Raw genomic sequence first — 19,872 nt, forward strand, 5'->3', positions numbered from 1 at the left:
TTAATTTGTAATATCTGGGGAAGCTCTGTCAGCTACTGGCTCTGTCAGAACAAGCTACAAGACTTTAACAATCAATGATATGATACAGTATAGCAAGTTCCATTTTCTCATTTTCTTCAGAAAAATTACTATACACACCTTTTTCTACACTTACATCATTATTTCTTTTATTCAAAGCTGACATTCTACTTAAACTGATACAATACACTAAAGGAGATACAATCCTCAGTTCTGAAGAGCTCTGTTTTTTTCCATTTATATACACATACATATACACACAAACAGATGGAACTAAGAATATGAAGCTAGTCTTATTTAAATATTTGGTTTATACTATAACTTGAGACCTTATGGGAGAGAAAGACATCAGGCTAAGATGAAAATGAGAACATTCTTTTACTAAAGATTGTGAGAACCTTACTGTAAAGAAACCGAATTTGTCTTCTAAGCTGTACCTGAGCTGCACTTAGCTCCTGTGGTTTTCCCATAAACTTAGAATAAAGGAGGTTGATATTTTTCTCTCTATAATACATGACAAAAGAGAGTTATATATTGTTTCAGTAAGTTTATCTTATATTGAGTAGGATGCTCTTTAGTATGGTTATGTAATGAACAGAACTCCACATATGGCACTGGGCAGGATGGTTTAAGTGACAGTTTGAATAAAAAAAAAGAAATTGGCTCTTCTGCTAGAATGTGACCATGGATTACTTTTAATGGGCCTCACAAACACAGAAGATCAGCTCTCATGAGGAAAAGTTGAAACATTCCACCAGCCAAGCAATTTAAATTCTAACCATTTACCAGAAGACATAAAGGTCAGATATGTACCAGTACCTCTAGACACATAGATATGTTATATCCTTCTCTGAAGGAAAATAACTATTAGAGAGAGATGGTACATGTGAATCAGAAATTAGATGCAGGCACTTCTGCTAGAAACAGCATCAGGTGAAATCTTACCCTTGGGTTGAAGAATCCTCCCAACTCAAGTTCAAAAAAATCTGCAGATCAAAGGAGAATACTCAACATCAGTCCCAAAGCATAACTGAGCATCTTTTTATTCTTACAATACTAACTATGTGAACTGCTAGTCTCACATGAATATTTTGGAATAACATGGAAATATGCGTCAATACTGAGGGAGTAAAGGTATTGAAAATTCATCAGAAAGAGCGACTCTGACTGTGGATGCTTGGATAATTGGGATTCCACTGTCTTTTCCTCTAAAAAAATATCCACAATGCTATCTTACTTTGGAATAATGAAAACTAAATGAAAACTACACTGTTAATTTGATTTATTTTAGTCTCCCACAAAGCTTTGTTTCCCCAATCTTTTCAGTTCCTCCTGTTGGTTAGAGTTGATCTCCCTCCTAAATGAACCTCTTCGGAAGGATAAATCTATTTATAAATAGAAAACAAATCAAGTAGGCAGACAGAGCAGTGTCTCTGTGATTGCTGAACTGAAACAAAGATTTTAACCAGGAAAGGGAAAATAACTCTGATAAACTCTTTTTTTTAAACGCCTGGAGTTCTTAATGCAATTGCTAAACTAAGGGGTGTATGGCCACTAACCCTGCCATAGATTTAGCTTGGCAATGACTAACAAGTCTGCAGGGGCAGAGCACTAACTGGGATAAATGATGTAGCACATAAGAAGCTATGTTTAACAGCAAAACCATCTATATAAACAAAATAAAAATCAGGTTTCTGGTTCTCATTCAGGTCCTGCTAATCTCAACCATGTAGTTGAAAAACAATAGCTTTAAATGTTGTTATCAAGTCCGAAAACATAAATGGGTTTAGAGGAGAAGGACTTGGGGTATATAGAAAAGAAGAATTTAAATAGGAGATGAAAAAATAGCTTTTATGTACCTCATGGCTCTAGAGCTTCAGGTCTTCAAATCATAGCTTGGTCATGCTGGAAGATGTGATAAAGCTGAAACTCTAAATGTTATCAGCATAGCAAAACAAACAAAATGTGCTTCTTTCTTTTTCTTCTTTGCTTCTTCTTTTTCTATTTATGTAAAAATAAATTGCTTTTCCCTGCTTCAGACAAACCCAGACCCTCCCGGCTGGGCAGTGGGGTTGAGAAAGAGTGGGGTTGAGAAAGAAGTGTCTTCTTTCTCAGACACTTCTTCACTTTGCAAGACATCTAGCTTAAGGTAATTTGAACTGAGTTTGATTTGCATTTGTTCAAAGTTTGAAAATCCAAAATCTAATCCCATCATTGTGTCTGACTACCACAACTACAACAAAAAGTTCAGTCTTTAGGGAACTCCTTAACACAGAGGCAATAACGACACCTTCCTGAACACAGAAATACAAAGGAATACAGCAGATATACTCCATGTTAGCTTTTCTTAAAGAAGTTGTTAATTTTTTGTCCAGAGTCTTATTGGCAATTTCAGACTCAACAAGAAAGACATCTAACAACACTAAGAATATACAAGAAGTAAACACACCAAGGAAAAATTAAGTAAAGAACTTCGTGTTAGAAATAGTTTTCAGGCTGAAAGTACAGTTATCTTCAGACATACTTTCAAAAGTATAGTGACTGATTTTTAAATATATGGTCTTCTACACAAATAATAATATCCTAGAATTACCATGATCTGATTCCCATGAGAGATTGTTTCAGCCCAACATTATTCCAAATCAATATAATATTTGTAAAAGGATGGAAAGATTGTTGGGATTTTTTTTCTCTGTTCTCCTCTTTTTGTTCTCATCTTAATAGAAAAGTTGCCCAAAAATCAGATCTGAATTAAAAATTAGGATATCTGTTACACAGACAGGTAAGTCTGAAAAGGTATTTTTGGAGGAAACTGAAAGAGAAAAGTGAGCTGTGAAAAAGAGACTTGCCTGGATTTTTACGCTAAGAAGCAGAGAAAAGGAGTCAAAATATCCCTCAAAAACTGATATATATATTGTCGTATTTTCCGAAGTCAATACTGTCATCCTTTCAGCAAGAAATCCATGATGTATGTTGCTTATCCAGGAGAGGAAGTATTGCAAAAAAATGCTGGGCTTTCGAAAGTATGAGTGTTTAACAAATATTAGTAAGAACTCTTACCTATTTGCAGCCAGCCTTGCTGTTGACAAGGTTTATTCTATATGAAAAGGCAGACAACTAGGGTAGGCTGCAGAGCATGCTGCTCTCCTGTATGTATTGTACAACTTCAGGTAGATCTCCTGCTGCAAACTGTACTCACTCAAAGGATTCAGACCCCGTTTGTTTTTTTTTTTATTAACATGCCATTGCTATGCAGTAATACTTTGAAATTAGGGAGATAAATTAGTCTTTACAGAAACAGGAAGGTACATCTTCTTCTACACCCATGAAAACCTATGCAGACTAAAGCATTGTATAAGCCAGTGGGATGTCCATGCCTTGCACAAGCTCTGCAAGACTCCATAGAATTTCACAGATTATTTCCCACATGCTCATCAGGGCACCACTGGATTTCTCCTGAATTGCAAATTCTATACTAGGGCCATAGCCTACCATTTTACTTACATGGACAATATCAGGACTTTTCAAACAGAAAGAAATCTGTCTGTTCTTCTTGTTGATGTACTGAGTTGCTCAGTTCTCTTCTTCACACTGCAAAACTCAGGGATTCTGTGAAACTGATATAGCGTGAGCACGCTTTGTAAAAACATGCATATTTCAGAAACCATATGAAAAAGCTGGGGTTAAACAGGCTACTTCAAATTTGGGTTTGCTTAATTTGAGAATATTTGTGGTAAAAACTACTAACAGTATGTATGGCATGTCAAAGTAAATAATGTGATTTTTAAATTGATTAAGACCTTTTAGAATTAGAGAAATGATGGTAATTTTCAGAGAGCCAGACTTTTGAGCAATTGATCATACTATGGACAGAAAATATTTTGTACTTTTAAATGCTCACTTTATATTTATCTTTTATTTAAAAAAAATCAAAGAAGATACTTGAACTGTTCATTCCTAATCTCTATTAGTACACATCTTCCTTGAACCTGAACTATCATGTCTGGGTCTCACTCAGCAGAGCTTACCCAGCTTGATCTGTAGCTATTTGGTTTTGTACCTCCTGGACCAAGTCCCTCTGGACCTATCTGACCTTAAAAGAATTGCTGTTGACTCAGAAATCATTAATTCAGCTGTCAACTTCAGTAGTAGTTTGACTGAAGTTAAATCATCCTTTACCTAATCTAGTTTGGTGGAATCCACTCAGTCTAATTGAGGTATCCATTTAATAAGAGACCTTTCACTAAGGTCATACAGGAAGAATACATCAAACATTAAAATCCTTGTGAGTTATAATACAAATTTATACCTATAGTTTTTAAAAAAAACAAGACTTTTTTTCATACTTGGTTTCATTATTAAGGCTCAATACAATCATATTTGTCATTTTCAGGTAATTTATTTTTGAGTTATTTCATAGCAAAACTGAACTGATTATATATGAGAAGATGTACTCTGCCTTGCTCATAGAACTCACAAACATCTGCTTCAGCTCCTCATGGACACATTGGGAGTGATTTGCTAGGGAATCAAGGATATTTTCTTCTCCACATGTTTTAAAATTGTCTAGTATAAAGTAAAACCCTAAGTCATGCTGTACTGTAGTAATTAATATAGGCTGAATTTGCAGCTCTCCCAATTGAGCTTGAATGTGCAAAATGTTATACTAAAATAAAAATTGTGCTGAAAGGCTCATTTACAAATTCTGTAATGGGTATAGAGATGAATGGGACTTTCATTCTGCCTGTAAGTTGTCCTGATTATGCTTGAAATAGTCTGTGCAGTAGACAACCATCAGCTGCTCCATAATGATTGCATCCCTGAGCAACAACCTTTCTTCTGCCAGTATTCAGTATCCGTGTCACCCATTTTTGAAAAGCATAGGCTATTGCTAAGGTTTTCCAATTAAAGGTTCCATGGAAAATATTTTTAAAAGTGTTTTAGAAGTTATTAATATTATTGTTTCAGTAAGGCAGTGAAATGCTCTTATATTATAGAACTCAATAAGCAACATATATTTAAAATTTATCTGACATTAATTCCATGCTTCTAAAACAAAGATTATAGGTCATATTTACAGTCCTATTCTAGCAGTCATTCTGGCAAAAAAAAAGAGGTCTTTCTAAATGTCCATTTCACATTGACTGCTTAGAAGGTTGTCCAGCTGAAAGAGTTAATATGGTCTTTAGCAGAAAGCTTCCAGAAAACTCCTCTTTCTTGCTGTTAATCATTACTACACTTTATTGCTGCAAGTGGACATCTGGACAAAAATAAAGTGATGATATTATTTGAGATGTTAACTGAAATAATATATCCAGATCTTAGACAACTGCAAGAGAAGTGCAGGGAACAGAACAAAAGTCTCTATGTAACCTTTGTTGACCTCACCAAGGCTTTTGATACTGTGAGCAAAGGTCTATGGCAGATTTTGGAACGTTTAGGTTGTCCCCCTAAATTCCTTAAAATGATCATCTCACTCCATGAGGATCAGCACGGCCAAGTCAGATATGGCAATGCACTTTCTGAGCCCTTTCTAATAACCAGTGGTGTGAAACAAGGCTGCATTCTCGCTCCTACCCTATTCACAATCTTTTTCAGCATGATGCTCCAAAGGGCCACGGCAGACCTCGATGATCAGGATGGTATCTACATTCGATACCATACTGCTGGAAGCCTTTTCAACCTAAGGCGACTGAAGGTCCATACTAAAATCCTAAATTATCTTGTCCGGGAGCTGCTTTATGCCGATGACGCAGCCTTTTTGCACACACAGAAGCAGCTCTGCAGTGTTTAACATCCTGCTTTGCAGATGCTGCTGAGCTCTTTGGGCTGGAAGTCAGCTTAAAGAAGACAGAAGTTCTCTATCAATCCACGCCTCAGGAAGTCTTCCATCATCCCCATATCACCATTGGCAAATCAGAGCTCAAATCAGTCCAGCAGTTTAATTACCTAGGTAGCCTCATCTCCTCGGATGGTAAGATTGACGGAGAGATAGACAACAGGTTAGTAAAGGCTTACAGTGCCTTCAGAAGGCTTCATAAAAGAGTTTGGCGTAATAAACACTTGAAGAAAAGTACAAAGATCAGTGTTTACAGAGCGACTGTGCTGTCTACTCTCTTATATGAATCTGAATCATGGGTCATCCACCGCCACCACCTGCAACTCCTAGAACACTTCCATCAACGCTGTCTCCGTACAATCCTAAACATCCACTGGTCAGATTATGTGACCAATACATCTGTTCTAGAATGAGCAGCAATCACAAGTATTGAGGCCATGCTGCTGAGAACACAGCTGCATTGGGCAGGGCACGTCTCAACGATGAAGGACCACTGCCTCCCTAAGATCTTGCTTTATGGTGAACTTGCCACTGGCTGCCGCCAAGAGAGGAGCCATGAAGAAAAGATACAAGGACTCCCTGAAACAACATCTCAGCCTTGGCCATATTGATCAACATAACTTGTCTACTCTGGCTTTAACGCTGTTGATACTTTTGAGAAAGTACGCAGGATCATTCTTGAGGAGAAAAGACAACACAGAAAGAATAGTGCCTCGCAGAATATACCACCTAAGGAGTCTGTCTGCTGCGCCTTTTGCAACCGGATGTGCCTATCTCGAATTGGCCTCTTTAGCTACCAGCACGCTTGTAACAAACGTGGGTAGAGCCCTCCCCAAATCTTTGTTCACGAAGCCTAACCATGATATCCAGATCTATTCTCCACGTGCTTAAAACTATTTTGCAGTAAGAAGCTGCAAGAATTATTTAAAACTGGGAAATCTGCCTTATGGAAAGAGATTTAATACGTTCTTTCAATTTAACTCATCAAAGTCAAGCCTAATGGATCTATAAGAACAGACATGAAAAGCCTATATCTTACGCCACAGGGCTTTTCCACATAGCAGGGTATACGCCTTGACTGGAAGTTAAAGCTCACAAAGTGGAAATTAGAAATCAGGTCTGTTTTAAACAGTAAGAATTACTAACCAGTGAGAAAAAGAATGTTCTGGATTCTCTCATATTTGAAATATTTAAAACAAACCTAGATTTTCCCTTTTATTTCTTAAAAGACATGATATGGCAGTTTTGATGTTGAACTTGAAGATTGTGAGCCAATGTTTGTAGTCTCCTGTGGACGGTTCCAAGTTTGTGTTGTTCCCTCTCTGGAAGAACCAGTAACAAAGTTTGTGTCTAGTTTGTTCAGCACAGGCAGAGAAAGCTCTGGTCCATCAGACAAATCCTACTAGGGTCTTATCCATTAAATGTTCCTGAGGGGTCAGTCAAGGAGTTGACTCATTTTCTGGTCAACAATAACAATTAAAAAGGCACTTTCATGGTGGTTTTAATTAATCTATTGGATGAGATTAATCTCCATAATAAGCTTCCAGAAAACTCCTCTTTCTTGCTGCTAATTATTACTACACTTTATTGCTACAGCTATAATCTTGTTTGGAAAATGGGAAAACAGAGTGCATGTGGAGTGAAGAATTTATTATTACTGTTTTAACAGGTTATAATTACAAATTATGTAACTGAGATCTTAAAGAGTTGAACCTTTAGGTGTTTTTAGGACTCATCCCATTGTTTTAGTTCTGAATTACTTGATAAAAAGAAAAAAGGTGCTAGTTTCTCTTGTGTAAACTTCTCAAAGGTCTTGGTTGTTTAGTTTAATACAGAAATATCTTCTCTCTGTATTTTTAAGGTAACCATACCATCTAAGCAAGTAATCAAATAACCTTCCATCTAATCTCCAATAATAGCTACATTTGGTTCCTAGGGTAAAAGGCATAAACCCCTTATCCAGAAAACTGCTCACTTCTCAGTGGTATAGATTTTGATGAAACTTATTCTTGATCCCAATTAGTACTCACCATGTGTCCTGAACCCCAAGGATTCATGAACTTCATAATTTTCATCACAGTTGGTGTAACTGTAAATGATATTACTCATAGAGAAAAATCAGCCCTTAAAGGGTCATAGCTGTATTATTACCTTTTGAAGCCTAATCAGCAAAGCTGCAAAGCTGGTATTACCACTCTGAATGGCAGGGAACTTCCTATCTGTATGAGGAATCTGAATGGAATGTAGCTGCTTGGGACTTCTATCAAAAGAAAATATAATTAACATTTATGTTCAAAACCTGATTATTTTAAACATATCCCAGAGTAATTATTCACTTTTCGTATATCCAAAATATGAATCCAGGAACTAAGAAAGCACTCTTTTGGTTATTTTTTAAGTTTTGTCTCTATGAAAGTAAGTATCACGATCCTTCAGAAGTTGTTTTCCCAGCTCACCTTCCTGTTCAAATGATGCAACTTCAATCTCTCTGATCAACTGCTTCTTATAAACCCTGTATTTACTCAAACATTTAATCTTGTGCTTTTTTGATGTACATTTACTAAAATAGCGAAGTGTAGGAAAGGGTTTTCTTGGTAATGCTTTCTTTCAATGTTATATTGGAAGAAATTGTGGACTAATTTTCGAATGCACCATGTAACCATTATACAGTTCAGACAATATTTAGATACATAATTTGACCTGTTGGCAAGTGAAGGCATTCAGAAGCTCTTTAAATTTTACCCTGTAAAAGAATCAAGAAATAAAGAAGCATTTTGAAACATGTAAGTGAATACAACAAACACTGAAATTATTTCTTTAATGCTTGCATTAAAGGCTTATGTAGCTGAAAGGCCACCTGACACAAAAAGATGCAGTTCACATTAGTATCTAAGATGAAAAGGGAGAAGAAGTGAACACAGGTAAAAAATCAGGAACATAGGGGGTAGGCAGCCCCAGAAAAAAATATTTCACCAGCACAGCAGGTGGGAAGCAACTGCAGGGGAAGAATGGGAGGACAGTCTGAGGAAAAAGGTGACAAAAGCAACATCATTTGGGTTCTAGCTGCTCTACTACCAATGACATTCTTTTCCTGTACCAAAAACCCCACCATTCATCAACTACCCAAAGCTGGGTTCTCCTGCTGTTTTATTGGATGCTTTACAGGTTAAGAAGTGACTTTAACTTTGTACCTTCAGATAGGGCATATGAGTAGTACATTTCATACCCCTCAGTTATCATCCCACTTGCATTTTCAAAACAGAGTTTAGAAGGTGGTATTCTTTGAGGGTAGATTTTAATCACAACAAGTGCAAAAAATTTATGCACAGCTTCTGGTAAAAGCAGTGATTAAGATTGCCAGAGGCTATGAACAGGCATACTGAGGAGCATTCTAACACCTAGATACAAACACCATAGTAGTGGACCACATGTAGAGAAACATGAAAAAATATTTCAGCACTGAGTGCTGCCAACCAGTAGAAAGCTACAGTTCACCAGAACATATCTCTACATGTAAAATTACCTTCAATCCCAATTATACAATTTATGAAGCAAAAGTTGGACACACACACACACACACACACACACACTGAGTCAGCTGGTGTTTTTTTTTCTTTTGAATTGTTTTCTAGTATCAGATATACGCTCTGAATCTGCAGAGCCCAACAGTTTAATTTTTTTAAAGTTTTTCTTATTTAATACTGACATCAATGTGTTTGTACAATATTTAGAGTGTTCCTCAGAAAAACTCAGTAGTCAGGCTTTTTTATGAATACCGTAGTTCAAAGATTGAAAGAGACAGTTGTGTGCAGACCATTTGGCATTTCTTTATTTCTTTATATCATGTATTGATTTTTGCTCCAGAGGTGGGAAAACACTTTTGTGAAATAAACTTATTGAAAAAACACTCAGGTGAGGCCCTGGAGTTTCTTTGTCAAAAAAAAAAAATTAGCAAGCAACAACAACCACCAGAAAACCACCAGGAAGAATATTTGTTAGTTCAGAAGATCAAGTTTGTCCTTATTAGGTCTTTTAAATCTGAAAGAGGCTGAGGAATCACTTGCTTAAAATTTCTGCAAAGAATGGGAGACTTCAATTCTTCTGAGATTAATTTCCATCTGAATTGGAAGAGACATCATTCTATTTTGGACCATCCACACAGACCACAGTTAATAGCTGGTGAGTGTAGGACAGAAGCGACTTGGGTTTTAATCTCAAAGTTTTTTATCAGTTTTTTGATAAATGCCCCCCAAAGACCATGTCCTTGCAGAGAAACCTCAGTAGCAGCTGGAAGCACCAGTACTGTTCTGGACCACTACAATAGTACAAAAAGGAACAATGAGGTATATAAGAATCTAGGAAAGACCATAAATATAACCCTTCCTCCCTGAAACCCAGTATGCACACCTTGTTGATTACTTTTTAGAGACAATGATTCCATCATGTGGCAGGCATCTTGCAGAATTCAATATTCTCATGTGAAATACTTAATGATAAACAATTCTACTCAATGATGTAATGCACAAACCAGACCATAAGAAAGAAGCTTTCAAAAATTATAATTGAACAGGATTACTTTATTTCTCTAGTTTTCAATAGCTTTTTATTTATTTCAATAGTTTTCACTGGGACTTTTTTCTTCTCTGCCATAAGCAGTGCCAGAACAGTTAATTAAGAATTGTTACATTGAAAGTACATAATTAAAACCTCTATTACACACCAGAAACGATTTGTGCTTTACTTCCAAGTTATAGGATTATTACATTTTTTCCCTTAATCATGCATTATATGGTAATTCTGCTTTCTTAGAGTCATTAGCATATAAATACAGACGTTGGCCCAATCTGCAATTCTCTGTAAAAGATTAAGTTTTTAAATTTCAATGGACTAACTATTTATTAAAAAATAAATATGCTTCATGAAATTACTGTTGCCCTAACATTTCCATTAATAAATGCACATCTAGAATAGAGGTGATTTTAAAACTACATTGGGCAATATGGAAAAATCAAATTTTAAATGATAAAATGCATATGTACTGTTATAAATGCTATATTTTGTTTAATATATACGCCTTTGGTTTAGAGGCTTTTTTCCATTTCAAATCATTCAAAAATACATGGTTAATCATTTCTTCATTGACATTTTTATCTTTTGTAGTAAATCAAAAGAGCAGATGAATAGTCTCAATATTAATTACCAAAAACTGTGGCAATATTCTGAAAAAAAGTTGCTGAATTGGAAGAAATCTCAGAAATATGTTTTTCTACAAAATAGAAGAATTTAAATATTCAAGTGCCCCCCCCTCCAAAAAAAAGCAGGAATCTCAGTTCTTCATATCCTGTCCATTCTTTGTGCTGTCATCATTTGAAATTCTATACATACCTAGATCTATTATACTAATAATAAAACAGGCAAAGACCATGCGTTCTACCCAGTGATATAGATAACACTCACAACATCACTGGTGAAAATGAAAGGCTGCTGTGTGAGAGATGGTATGTTTGTTTTCAGTTTTATACTACATTCCTATAAGAGGGGTGACAAAGAACCTCTTGCAGGAGGGGGATGTTATTCCTACCTCCTGAGTTCTTGCTCAGCTTCTTTAAAGTGGCAGAAGCTGTGACAGTCACAGCAAAGAGCAGCATTCATATCTCAAGCAGAGACCCTACAGAAAGATCAAGGAACTCACAATCATGGGGTGCTTGACTTGGGCACTTTTTGTTTTAGTCTACATTTTGGAAAACCAGGACTTCTTTGAAAGAGAATTCAGAATTAAGTAGCATAGTCTTTCTCCTGCAGCTTTGCAAATGTCAGGGCCTCTTCTGTCTTATGCTGACAGCCTTTGTAAATCAGTCTGGGTGATGTTTGTCAATCCATAGGGAGTTTCCACATCTTCCTTTGCTTATGAATCAGATGGTGAGCTCTTGGCAGCTGACCAGAAAGACAGTACTTTTTCTCTACTGCATTATCAATCAGAAAAGTTTGTTACTGTTCTCTGCTGCAGACACATTCTTTCATGTATTAAATTATGTCAGTTGGACCTACTGCAGTGAGCTTAGCACACTAAACCCATTTGACTAGAAAGCATAAAACTCTTTATTACTACACAGACACAGTTGCACCAGCAAGGTGCCCAAAGGAGTTTTCTGTATGGCCTTTTCAGTAGTGAATGTATGTTCTGTAACAGCTTCTCTGGCAAGTTTCCTGCAGCAGTGCCCTTTTAGGCTGTATCGACCACTAAACCCACTAAATATCCTGATGACATAGAAAGGGAGCTGAGATAACAAACATGGGAAACAACAAGCAATTTAGTGTTCCACATAGCCTCAGTTCCGCTCTGCAAAATCCATCCAACTCAGTCATAATATTGTTAGAAAATATTGACAAATCCACTGAAATATCATACCAGAGCAAGAAAACGCTCCTTCCCTTCTGACCTCAGGCAAGACACATAAAAATCACCTAGTTCATTCTCAATGATCACAGTTATCAGTGATGTCCCAACTCTTCTTGTAGCCTTCTCTAACCCCCTTCTCTTTCTACAGCATTTTGGGTTTTTTGACTTGGTTACTTTTTTTCCTAATAACACTTCTTTAAAAAAGTAAATTATGTCCTCCTCACTTTAAGGATACTCAACCTATCTTCCACAGCACTGATTTGTAAAGTATAGATGTTTGGGTTGGCCAAGCAGACTGACAGAGGACCATGAACTGGCTGGACAACCAGAGAAATGACCCAGCACATGCTGGCAGCTGTTAATAAGCCAGTGCTTGAACATGGGATCCACATTTGTAAACATTTTCATCATCAACCTGGAAAATGACACAGACTGGAGATGACAATACACTAGAGAACAGAGTAAGTTCTGCTGTGAGACAGAGATACCCAACACATTGGTACAGGCTGGGGAAATGAATACTGTCTTTTCTGAAAAGGACCCGGCAGCTACAGAGGATGCAGGAAAGAATTATGAGCCAATTCTCACTGCAAGTAAGACAAACAGCAGATTGTGCTGTATTTGGAGGAGTGTGGGAAACAGTTTGAGAGGAGCTTTAGTACCTCTACTCGGTGCTGGTGCTGCCACAACTGGAACACTGAGCTTCCTCTTGGGTCCACTTTTGACTATGTGGAGAAGTTCAAGAGGGTCCAGCCAATGCTTACCAAAGTAATAAATTTTGAGGCAGCTGGGCTTGTTCAGTCAGGGGAATGGGTAGCTAAGGGACAATCTATAATAGCAATCTACACATAATGGAAGGGTAGTTATGATGCCAATATTTTGTCCCCAAAAAGGTACGAAGAGAAAAACTGCTCAGAGACAAGTTTTAGTCTTTAAGCAGCAAGGTATGTTTATTTCACGAGCCTCCAGAGTGCCCAGGGAACGGTCAAGTTGTCCTGGAAAAACCGCTCCCCCTTCCCAGTGAAATTACAGGATTTTATACAATTTCTACGAGTGATTGCAACATATTTACATACATATTCATATAATTGCAACATCTAGTTATAATATTCATAATAGGCAGAGTTTGGGCGGAGTCTGGGGTGGAGCCGTCCTTTAGGGGTGATATCTGGTGGTCGTTCCTGTTTCTTCATCCTCTGGGGGTCGTAGTTTGCTCCTCTTCCTTGGCTGAACTTTTCAACTTTCTTGGTTTTTGCTGTTTCCAGGGTGAATTTTGGAAGACTCTTAGACCCAAGCCCCCATTTTGCCTCTTATCTTACTTAAGTTAGGTGTGTGTGCATTCTTCCAGTGTACGGTACCACTTAATCTCCATCTCTAGGTTCTGGCAGCACATCCTAGCTAAGTATTGGCAAGGTTCTTTGTGGTCTTGTTTATACCTATATTCTGACTTATATTCTATACCTATATTCTGATTTTTAACTCTCTACCTGCTTTCTGGGCTTTGTCTGGCTTCAGTTACAAAGATGATGGAGCTAAACTCAGTAGGTAAAGGGTGTTGACAGAAAAGAGATATCTTTCATTCCAATTAGCTGCTCTGGAAAGCAGTATTTTCTCTTAAGTATATAAAATAATCATTCTTTTAATGAATATCTGATGATTTCCTGTATGAAAGTCATTTATTTTTCCCTTTCAAGGGGAGATTTCTGTAGAAATGTCCTTCTAAAAATCCAAGAGAATAGGTACTGAAAAACAGATTCAAACCCAAATTCTAAAGATCTGGCCTCTTACAAGTAAAATTTAGACCTCATCAGGGAAAAACCAAATTTTATGTCTAAATTCACCCTAATTTTACCAATGTTAGTGTTTCAGATCAAGCACTTAACTCCAGTAAAGTAGTATTGGTAGTTGAAAAGAAATTGATACTAAATTGCTGTCTCGGACTATTAGTTATTCTATTGTCTTCCCATATGATATATAGGCATGTTAAAAAATTTTTATTAACTGCTGTTTGAAAAGGAAATAAAAGCCACCTAGCAGCCCAATATTCTGTCATTCCATGGAGGGAAGAGCAAAAAATACTATCAGTGAGAGGAGCATTGTATAGAATATGATAAGTACATAAATTTTGCAGTTCACAGCTCTTTGTATCTAAGTCTTGTGCCAGGCAATATCTGCCACTTAGTAGCAGTGGTCTGGAGTGGAAAACATCTGGCTGTAGCTAATGAGCTGTTTTGCAGCCTCCTTCAACGTTAATAGCACTGAGCAAATGTGATGGTGGCTTTACAGGAAGGCATTACAGGAAGTTCTCTTTTCTAGTGCAATGTTACTAGTCTACAGTGTATTTAATTATATTCTCATATATGGTTCTCCTGTGCATTATTAATGGTTTATTATTATTTTTGATATTATTTTTAAATATTTACTGTTTCCCAGAAAGCACAACAAAATGAAACAATACGCAGATTGAAGAAATTCTCGACAATCAATAAATCTGAAGAATACATTCATAAATATGATAATTTATGTCATGGCTTCTATCTAATATACACATTCTGTGCAATGATGAGGCTGCTGGTAAAATGACAAGGGAAATGCCTTTTTTTTGTCCATGCATTCATTTAAAATAAAATTTTACAGTACATATAAAATATTGCAGTAAATTCTTTTAACCAGTGGATCCAGTGTATACACTAAACACTCAAGAAGGACAATAGAAACTAACCAAATAAAGAGGCAATGAATTGTGTGGGATTTAGCTGCAAGAAATTTTGGTATATATGTCAAATTAGAACAAATTTCAGTTGGGGGATACCAGGAGAAATACCATGCTACTGGCTTTCAAAGCCAAGTCTCAAGTTAAAAAATTACTTTGGTTTTATACTTTAATTTACACAAAAATAAAAAATATGGGCTCAAGGAGATCTGATGTATTATGATAACTAGGATTGTTGCTTACAAAAAAATTCTCCAAAATCCTGTAAGGCCTGCTGCTATAAAATATTTGCATTTAAAAGAAAAACAACTGAACCAGATAAAAAATTTTAAATGTTCCTTTAAAAATTGAGTCATTTCCTATTAATGTAAGATATAGAATTTAATAAAGAACAGACAGATTTTTGCTCACAAAAGATAACCGATTTTGATGAAACCAAACCTTCCCACTGTACAAGTGAGAGATACTCATCTCAGGGCAAGCACTTGTATCTCTGTATAAAAGACAGTTTTCAAAGACAAGTATTGAAGGTAACGGATGAACACTGGGCACTACCTCAGAAAGGCAGATGGACACAGGGGTCTAATATTAAAAGGAAATGTTTGGTTTGGGTTTTTTTCCCATCCAGTTCAAGTGAATCAGACCACTCAGCTGAAGTATAGCTTCTGAGATGAGAAATCAGCCTAAAATAACTTCTGTTGACCTCAGCTGACCCTAAAAATTGTGTTCAGATGGATATTCATCACCAAAGAATCTAACTGCTTTCTCCAAAGAGCGATATAAGAAAGACAATTCTCTTCTTTTTTGTTGTCTAGCAAGCAGAAGGCCTCATAGGTAGTCTCTTTTTTTTGAAGTCTGACGAGTTTACTGTTTAAAAGTATTTGTGGGAAAGCTTGGGCTCAAAGATGGATTTTGCATTTTCTTAGAAATAAAAAAAGCAAAAGGCATCTCATATTGACTTGCCTTGGTGAAAATACTATGGACACAATAATGTATCCAGAGACTGGCCCTTAATTCAATTCACAGTAGTCAATAGCCATTCTGAACATTTCAGAGATGAAAATGGTACCCTTTGAGGATTACTGTGTGATAGATTCTGCCAAATAGATCATCAAGAGGAAAAAAAACCCACTGCATATACTGCCTAATTCCTCTTCACAGGCCAGAACTCTAATTTGTCATGAAAATCAGCCTGATAATTTCTGTGGGGGAAAACCAAAAAACAACAAAACAAAAAAAAAATAATCAAAAACCCACCCAAAAAAAACCCATAAAACAAACAAAGAAAAACCAAGAAAAAACAAAACAATAGAAATTATCCCACCCAAAACCCTTCTTATCAACAGTTAACTGTAGCTTGCCAACAAATTAATTTTTGAAAGAACCAAATCTCTGTTTTTTTAGGAAGATTCAGAACAAAATTATAAATCATTGCTCTCCACAGCTGGGTAAAGTAATTTATATCTCTCCATTCTGAGGTCACTTGAAAACAGTAATTTGGCTTAAAATGTTCAGAAGCAAAAATTGACCTACCCTTTTTCAAGGTACCACTTACAGGTAGGACTTGATGTGACATTTACAGGTAACACTGTGATTCTGCATATACAGTTCTGAATGAATACATGAACTGAAAAGGTAATTAATTTATTACAAAAGGCTATTTTTATAGGTTATAGTAACAGCTGAAAGCTTAAAGGTTTTTCTGCTTTAAATAATTATATTAAATTTTTTTTGGAAGATCAAAAGGAGATTGAAAAAATTATTTCTGTAAGAAGTAGTAGTCTTCTGAAGCAATGCCATTTACTTTTAGCCATGATGTGATTTCCTTTGGATATAAATGTGCTGAGCCTCAATCAGGATGCAGAGCAGCCAGTTAAAGGGGAACTTCAAAAAGCCCTCAAAAAGGGAAACCTGTATAAAAGTTCACAGTAATTTCTGCATACAGTTCTGAAAATGAAAGGGCTTTGTAACATGAGTTCTCAGTTTGCAATTTAACATGCACTGTTCATCTAAGATGCTTTTCTTAAGAGTGCTTTTTGCTTTAAGATTCAGACAGACAAAAATTGGCCTTTAGATGTTTTCTCTTTTTAAAATTCTGTTTCTTCTTACATTTCAGAAGCCTGAAAGTCTTTAAAATGGGGCCTTCTTTATGTTGCATTTTTTGGACAAAAAGAATAGCATCTAACTGTATCATTTTCCACACTTTTAATGTGAAACGTTAGAATAAGAACTCACGTCAGTGGAGAAGAATGACTAATCCTTCAAAAATATGGATAAAGAAAATTGAGAATAGCTAGAATGAGGCCATAAAATAAAGCATATCCTATCTTAACACAATTTTAATATTTCAATACATTTCAAATATCTTTCTAATTATGAAAAACTAAAGCATATGATTTTAATAAAGTACTGGGAAAGCCTCCAGGAGTCATAGGAGGCTTAATACAAGGCATATGCAAATCCAGTCCTATGACTTTGTTATAAGTACACGGCATATTGTAAAAAACATATAAATATACCGAGTTTAAAATTCTGTTTTGAAAATGGAAATTTTTATCTCAGCTATATTTTGATACAAATATAACAACTTGCCCAACATAATAAAATGTAAATAAGCAGTTCCCATAGCAATGACAGTGAAACACAGGGAAAAGCAGAAGTGAAAAAAATTGTGTAGGAAGAGGAAGTATCTAAGAGCAAGTTCCTTTGGCAAAATATTGACAGATGCAATGAAGAAGTACCAGTAAAGGATGATAATACAGTAGGTCATACTCTTGCTGAACACTGCTTTGTAACAGAGGAGAACAGATTGTGGGAAATGTAGCAAACCATCAGGCCAAAAGAGAAATTAAATTTCCAACAGGAGACAGGGATGTAGCAGGTGTTACAAAAATATTTTCCAACAGAACTCAGGTCACTGAGACCAATCCATGATGGAATGCAATCATCAGATAATGATCTCCTGGGAGATAATGCCTTTAGTACAGACCACAGAAATTACTCTAAATAGACGAAATATCGCACATGAGGCTTCTTCAGTGCAAGAAGGGGTTTTCCTCCTTGGCAACAATTTTTTGGCTCATTTCCCATTGCTATAACCAGAATTATGATTCTGCTGATTTCTCATGAAACAATCCTGAGTAGAATTGCAGTCCCTTGCTGGGAAACCATGGAGATTCTAGCAGCAACAACTGTAAATGTCTGTTTCATCATTACTGCTCTAAGCTTATTTATACAGTTTCCTACAATCCTGATCCCAGCATGAAGAGCACACCTAACAAAAATGTTGGTATAATACATACGTAAACAATCTGCTGAAGACCAAGACTTGAGGAACCATCTAAAAGTTGACTCAATGTTTTAAGAACATTTAAGTTTAAGAACAGAGTTAAAGCAGGACTGCCATGATTCTGCTGCAAGGTGAACACTCCATGGTGGTTGTTTAAGCATGGGATTATTATTAAAGCTTCTCTTATTTTGGTGGAGTCTGTAAGATTCTGTTCCTCAAGCACTTTAAGGAATGAATGCACTTCACATTGCTGTAAAGGGACGGGCTAGTATTTATGCAAGTCATCCAACATCAGAGCTCTAAATGTAGTATGGAAAATAACTTTTTTATAACCATCTAAAATGCATATGTAAGCTTTACTCAGAACAAAGAGCCTAAATTTCAAAGAGCTCTCTCTGAAACCAACCCAGCTCCTCCTTGCTCTCCACATTCTAGCTCCTGAATTTCCTTCTCTATGTCTATATGATCTCATACTGAAAAAACAATGACAGTTGTTCACATACAAGTCCTTAGTTAATTAAATAACTTACTTTGAGCTTTGATAAGCTGCTTCTCACTTTGAGTAAAGAGGACAGATCAAAGAAAATTATGCAATTACATTATACCCCTGCTCAAAGTATACAGTGAGGTTCTAGTTAGTCAGTTTCTGAAACTCATTGCCAGTCTCTAAAATGTCCAGAATTTTGATTGTTTCTTTCTCCTGCCACACTGGAGCATTTGATATTTTGACATTTTGACTTGCACAAAAAAAAATTTTACTTTCTTAAATGCAGAGAGAAGCATGGACACATCTGATAATTTTTCTTGGTTACTGAGTGATTGTTTTAAATGTATTTTTATTGAGTAATATGTAGATGCCTACCTAAGATTAATTCCTTAGAAAATGAATGTGGTCATTCTACTAAAATTATATTACCTTTATTAAGAGGGAAAAAAAGGCATAAACATAATCAAGGTTCCATATTGGGTAATATTTTTTCTTCAGGGTTCAGCAACACACGAGAAAGGAACAATATCTAATTTTCTAAGTCTGCATGCATTACATCTGAAGCAACTAAAAAGATTGAGTCCATCTATTACAGAGCAGGACTAAAATTTTGCTGTCCATGTGTTAGTTTCCACTTCCAAACATGAAATTCAATGTATTAATGAGATTTTAATTATTAATTTGCTCTATATTTTGGTATTAGGAGGAGAGAAAGGTGAATAGTCCTACCACATAATACACACAGATTCATAGAGGTTAGCTTTGGAAGGAGACTATAATAAATTGCATTTTAGGAAGCATATTTTTTGGAATGGAATGACTGATTTTTTGGTGTTGCCTTGTTTTTAGTGGGTTTGGAAAAGAAACATAGCACTATGATGCAGAAGATATATATTACTACTGGCTTCCTAATAGATGGCTTGTAATACATATGAAAAAAATATACTAATATATATCAAAGTCTGCTCTGATATAAAACCTTCTGCCATGTAAAGTTGGTAAGTAATTTTCACAACTTTTCATGAATTTTAGAAGAGTTTGGTCAGCTGAGTCTGATTTTAAATGCAAAATTAGAAACAGTAAGGATAAATCTCAATTATCTAAATACTCAAGAAATAAAAACACT

This window comes from Pipra filicauda, unplaced genomic scaffold, assembly GCF_003945595.2.
Source record: "Pipra filicauda isolate LSUMZ 115617 unplaced genomic scaffold, ASM394559v2 scaffold538_size336133_pilon, whole genome shotgun sequence".
In the NCBI taxonomy this organism is placed as follows: Eukaryota; Metazoa; Chordata; class Aves; order Passeriformes; family Pipridae; genus Pipra; species Pipra filicauda.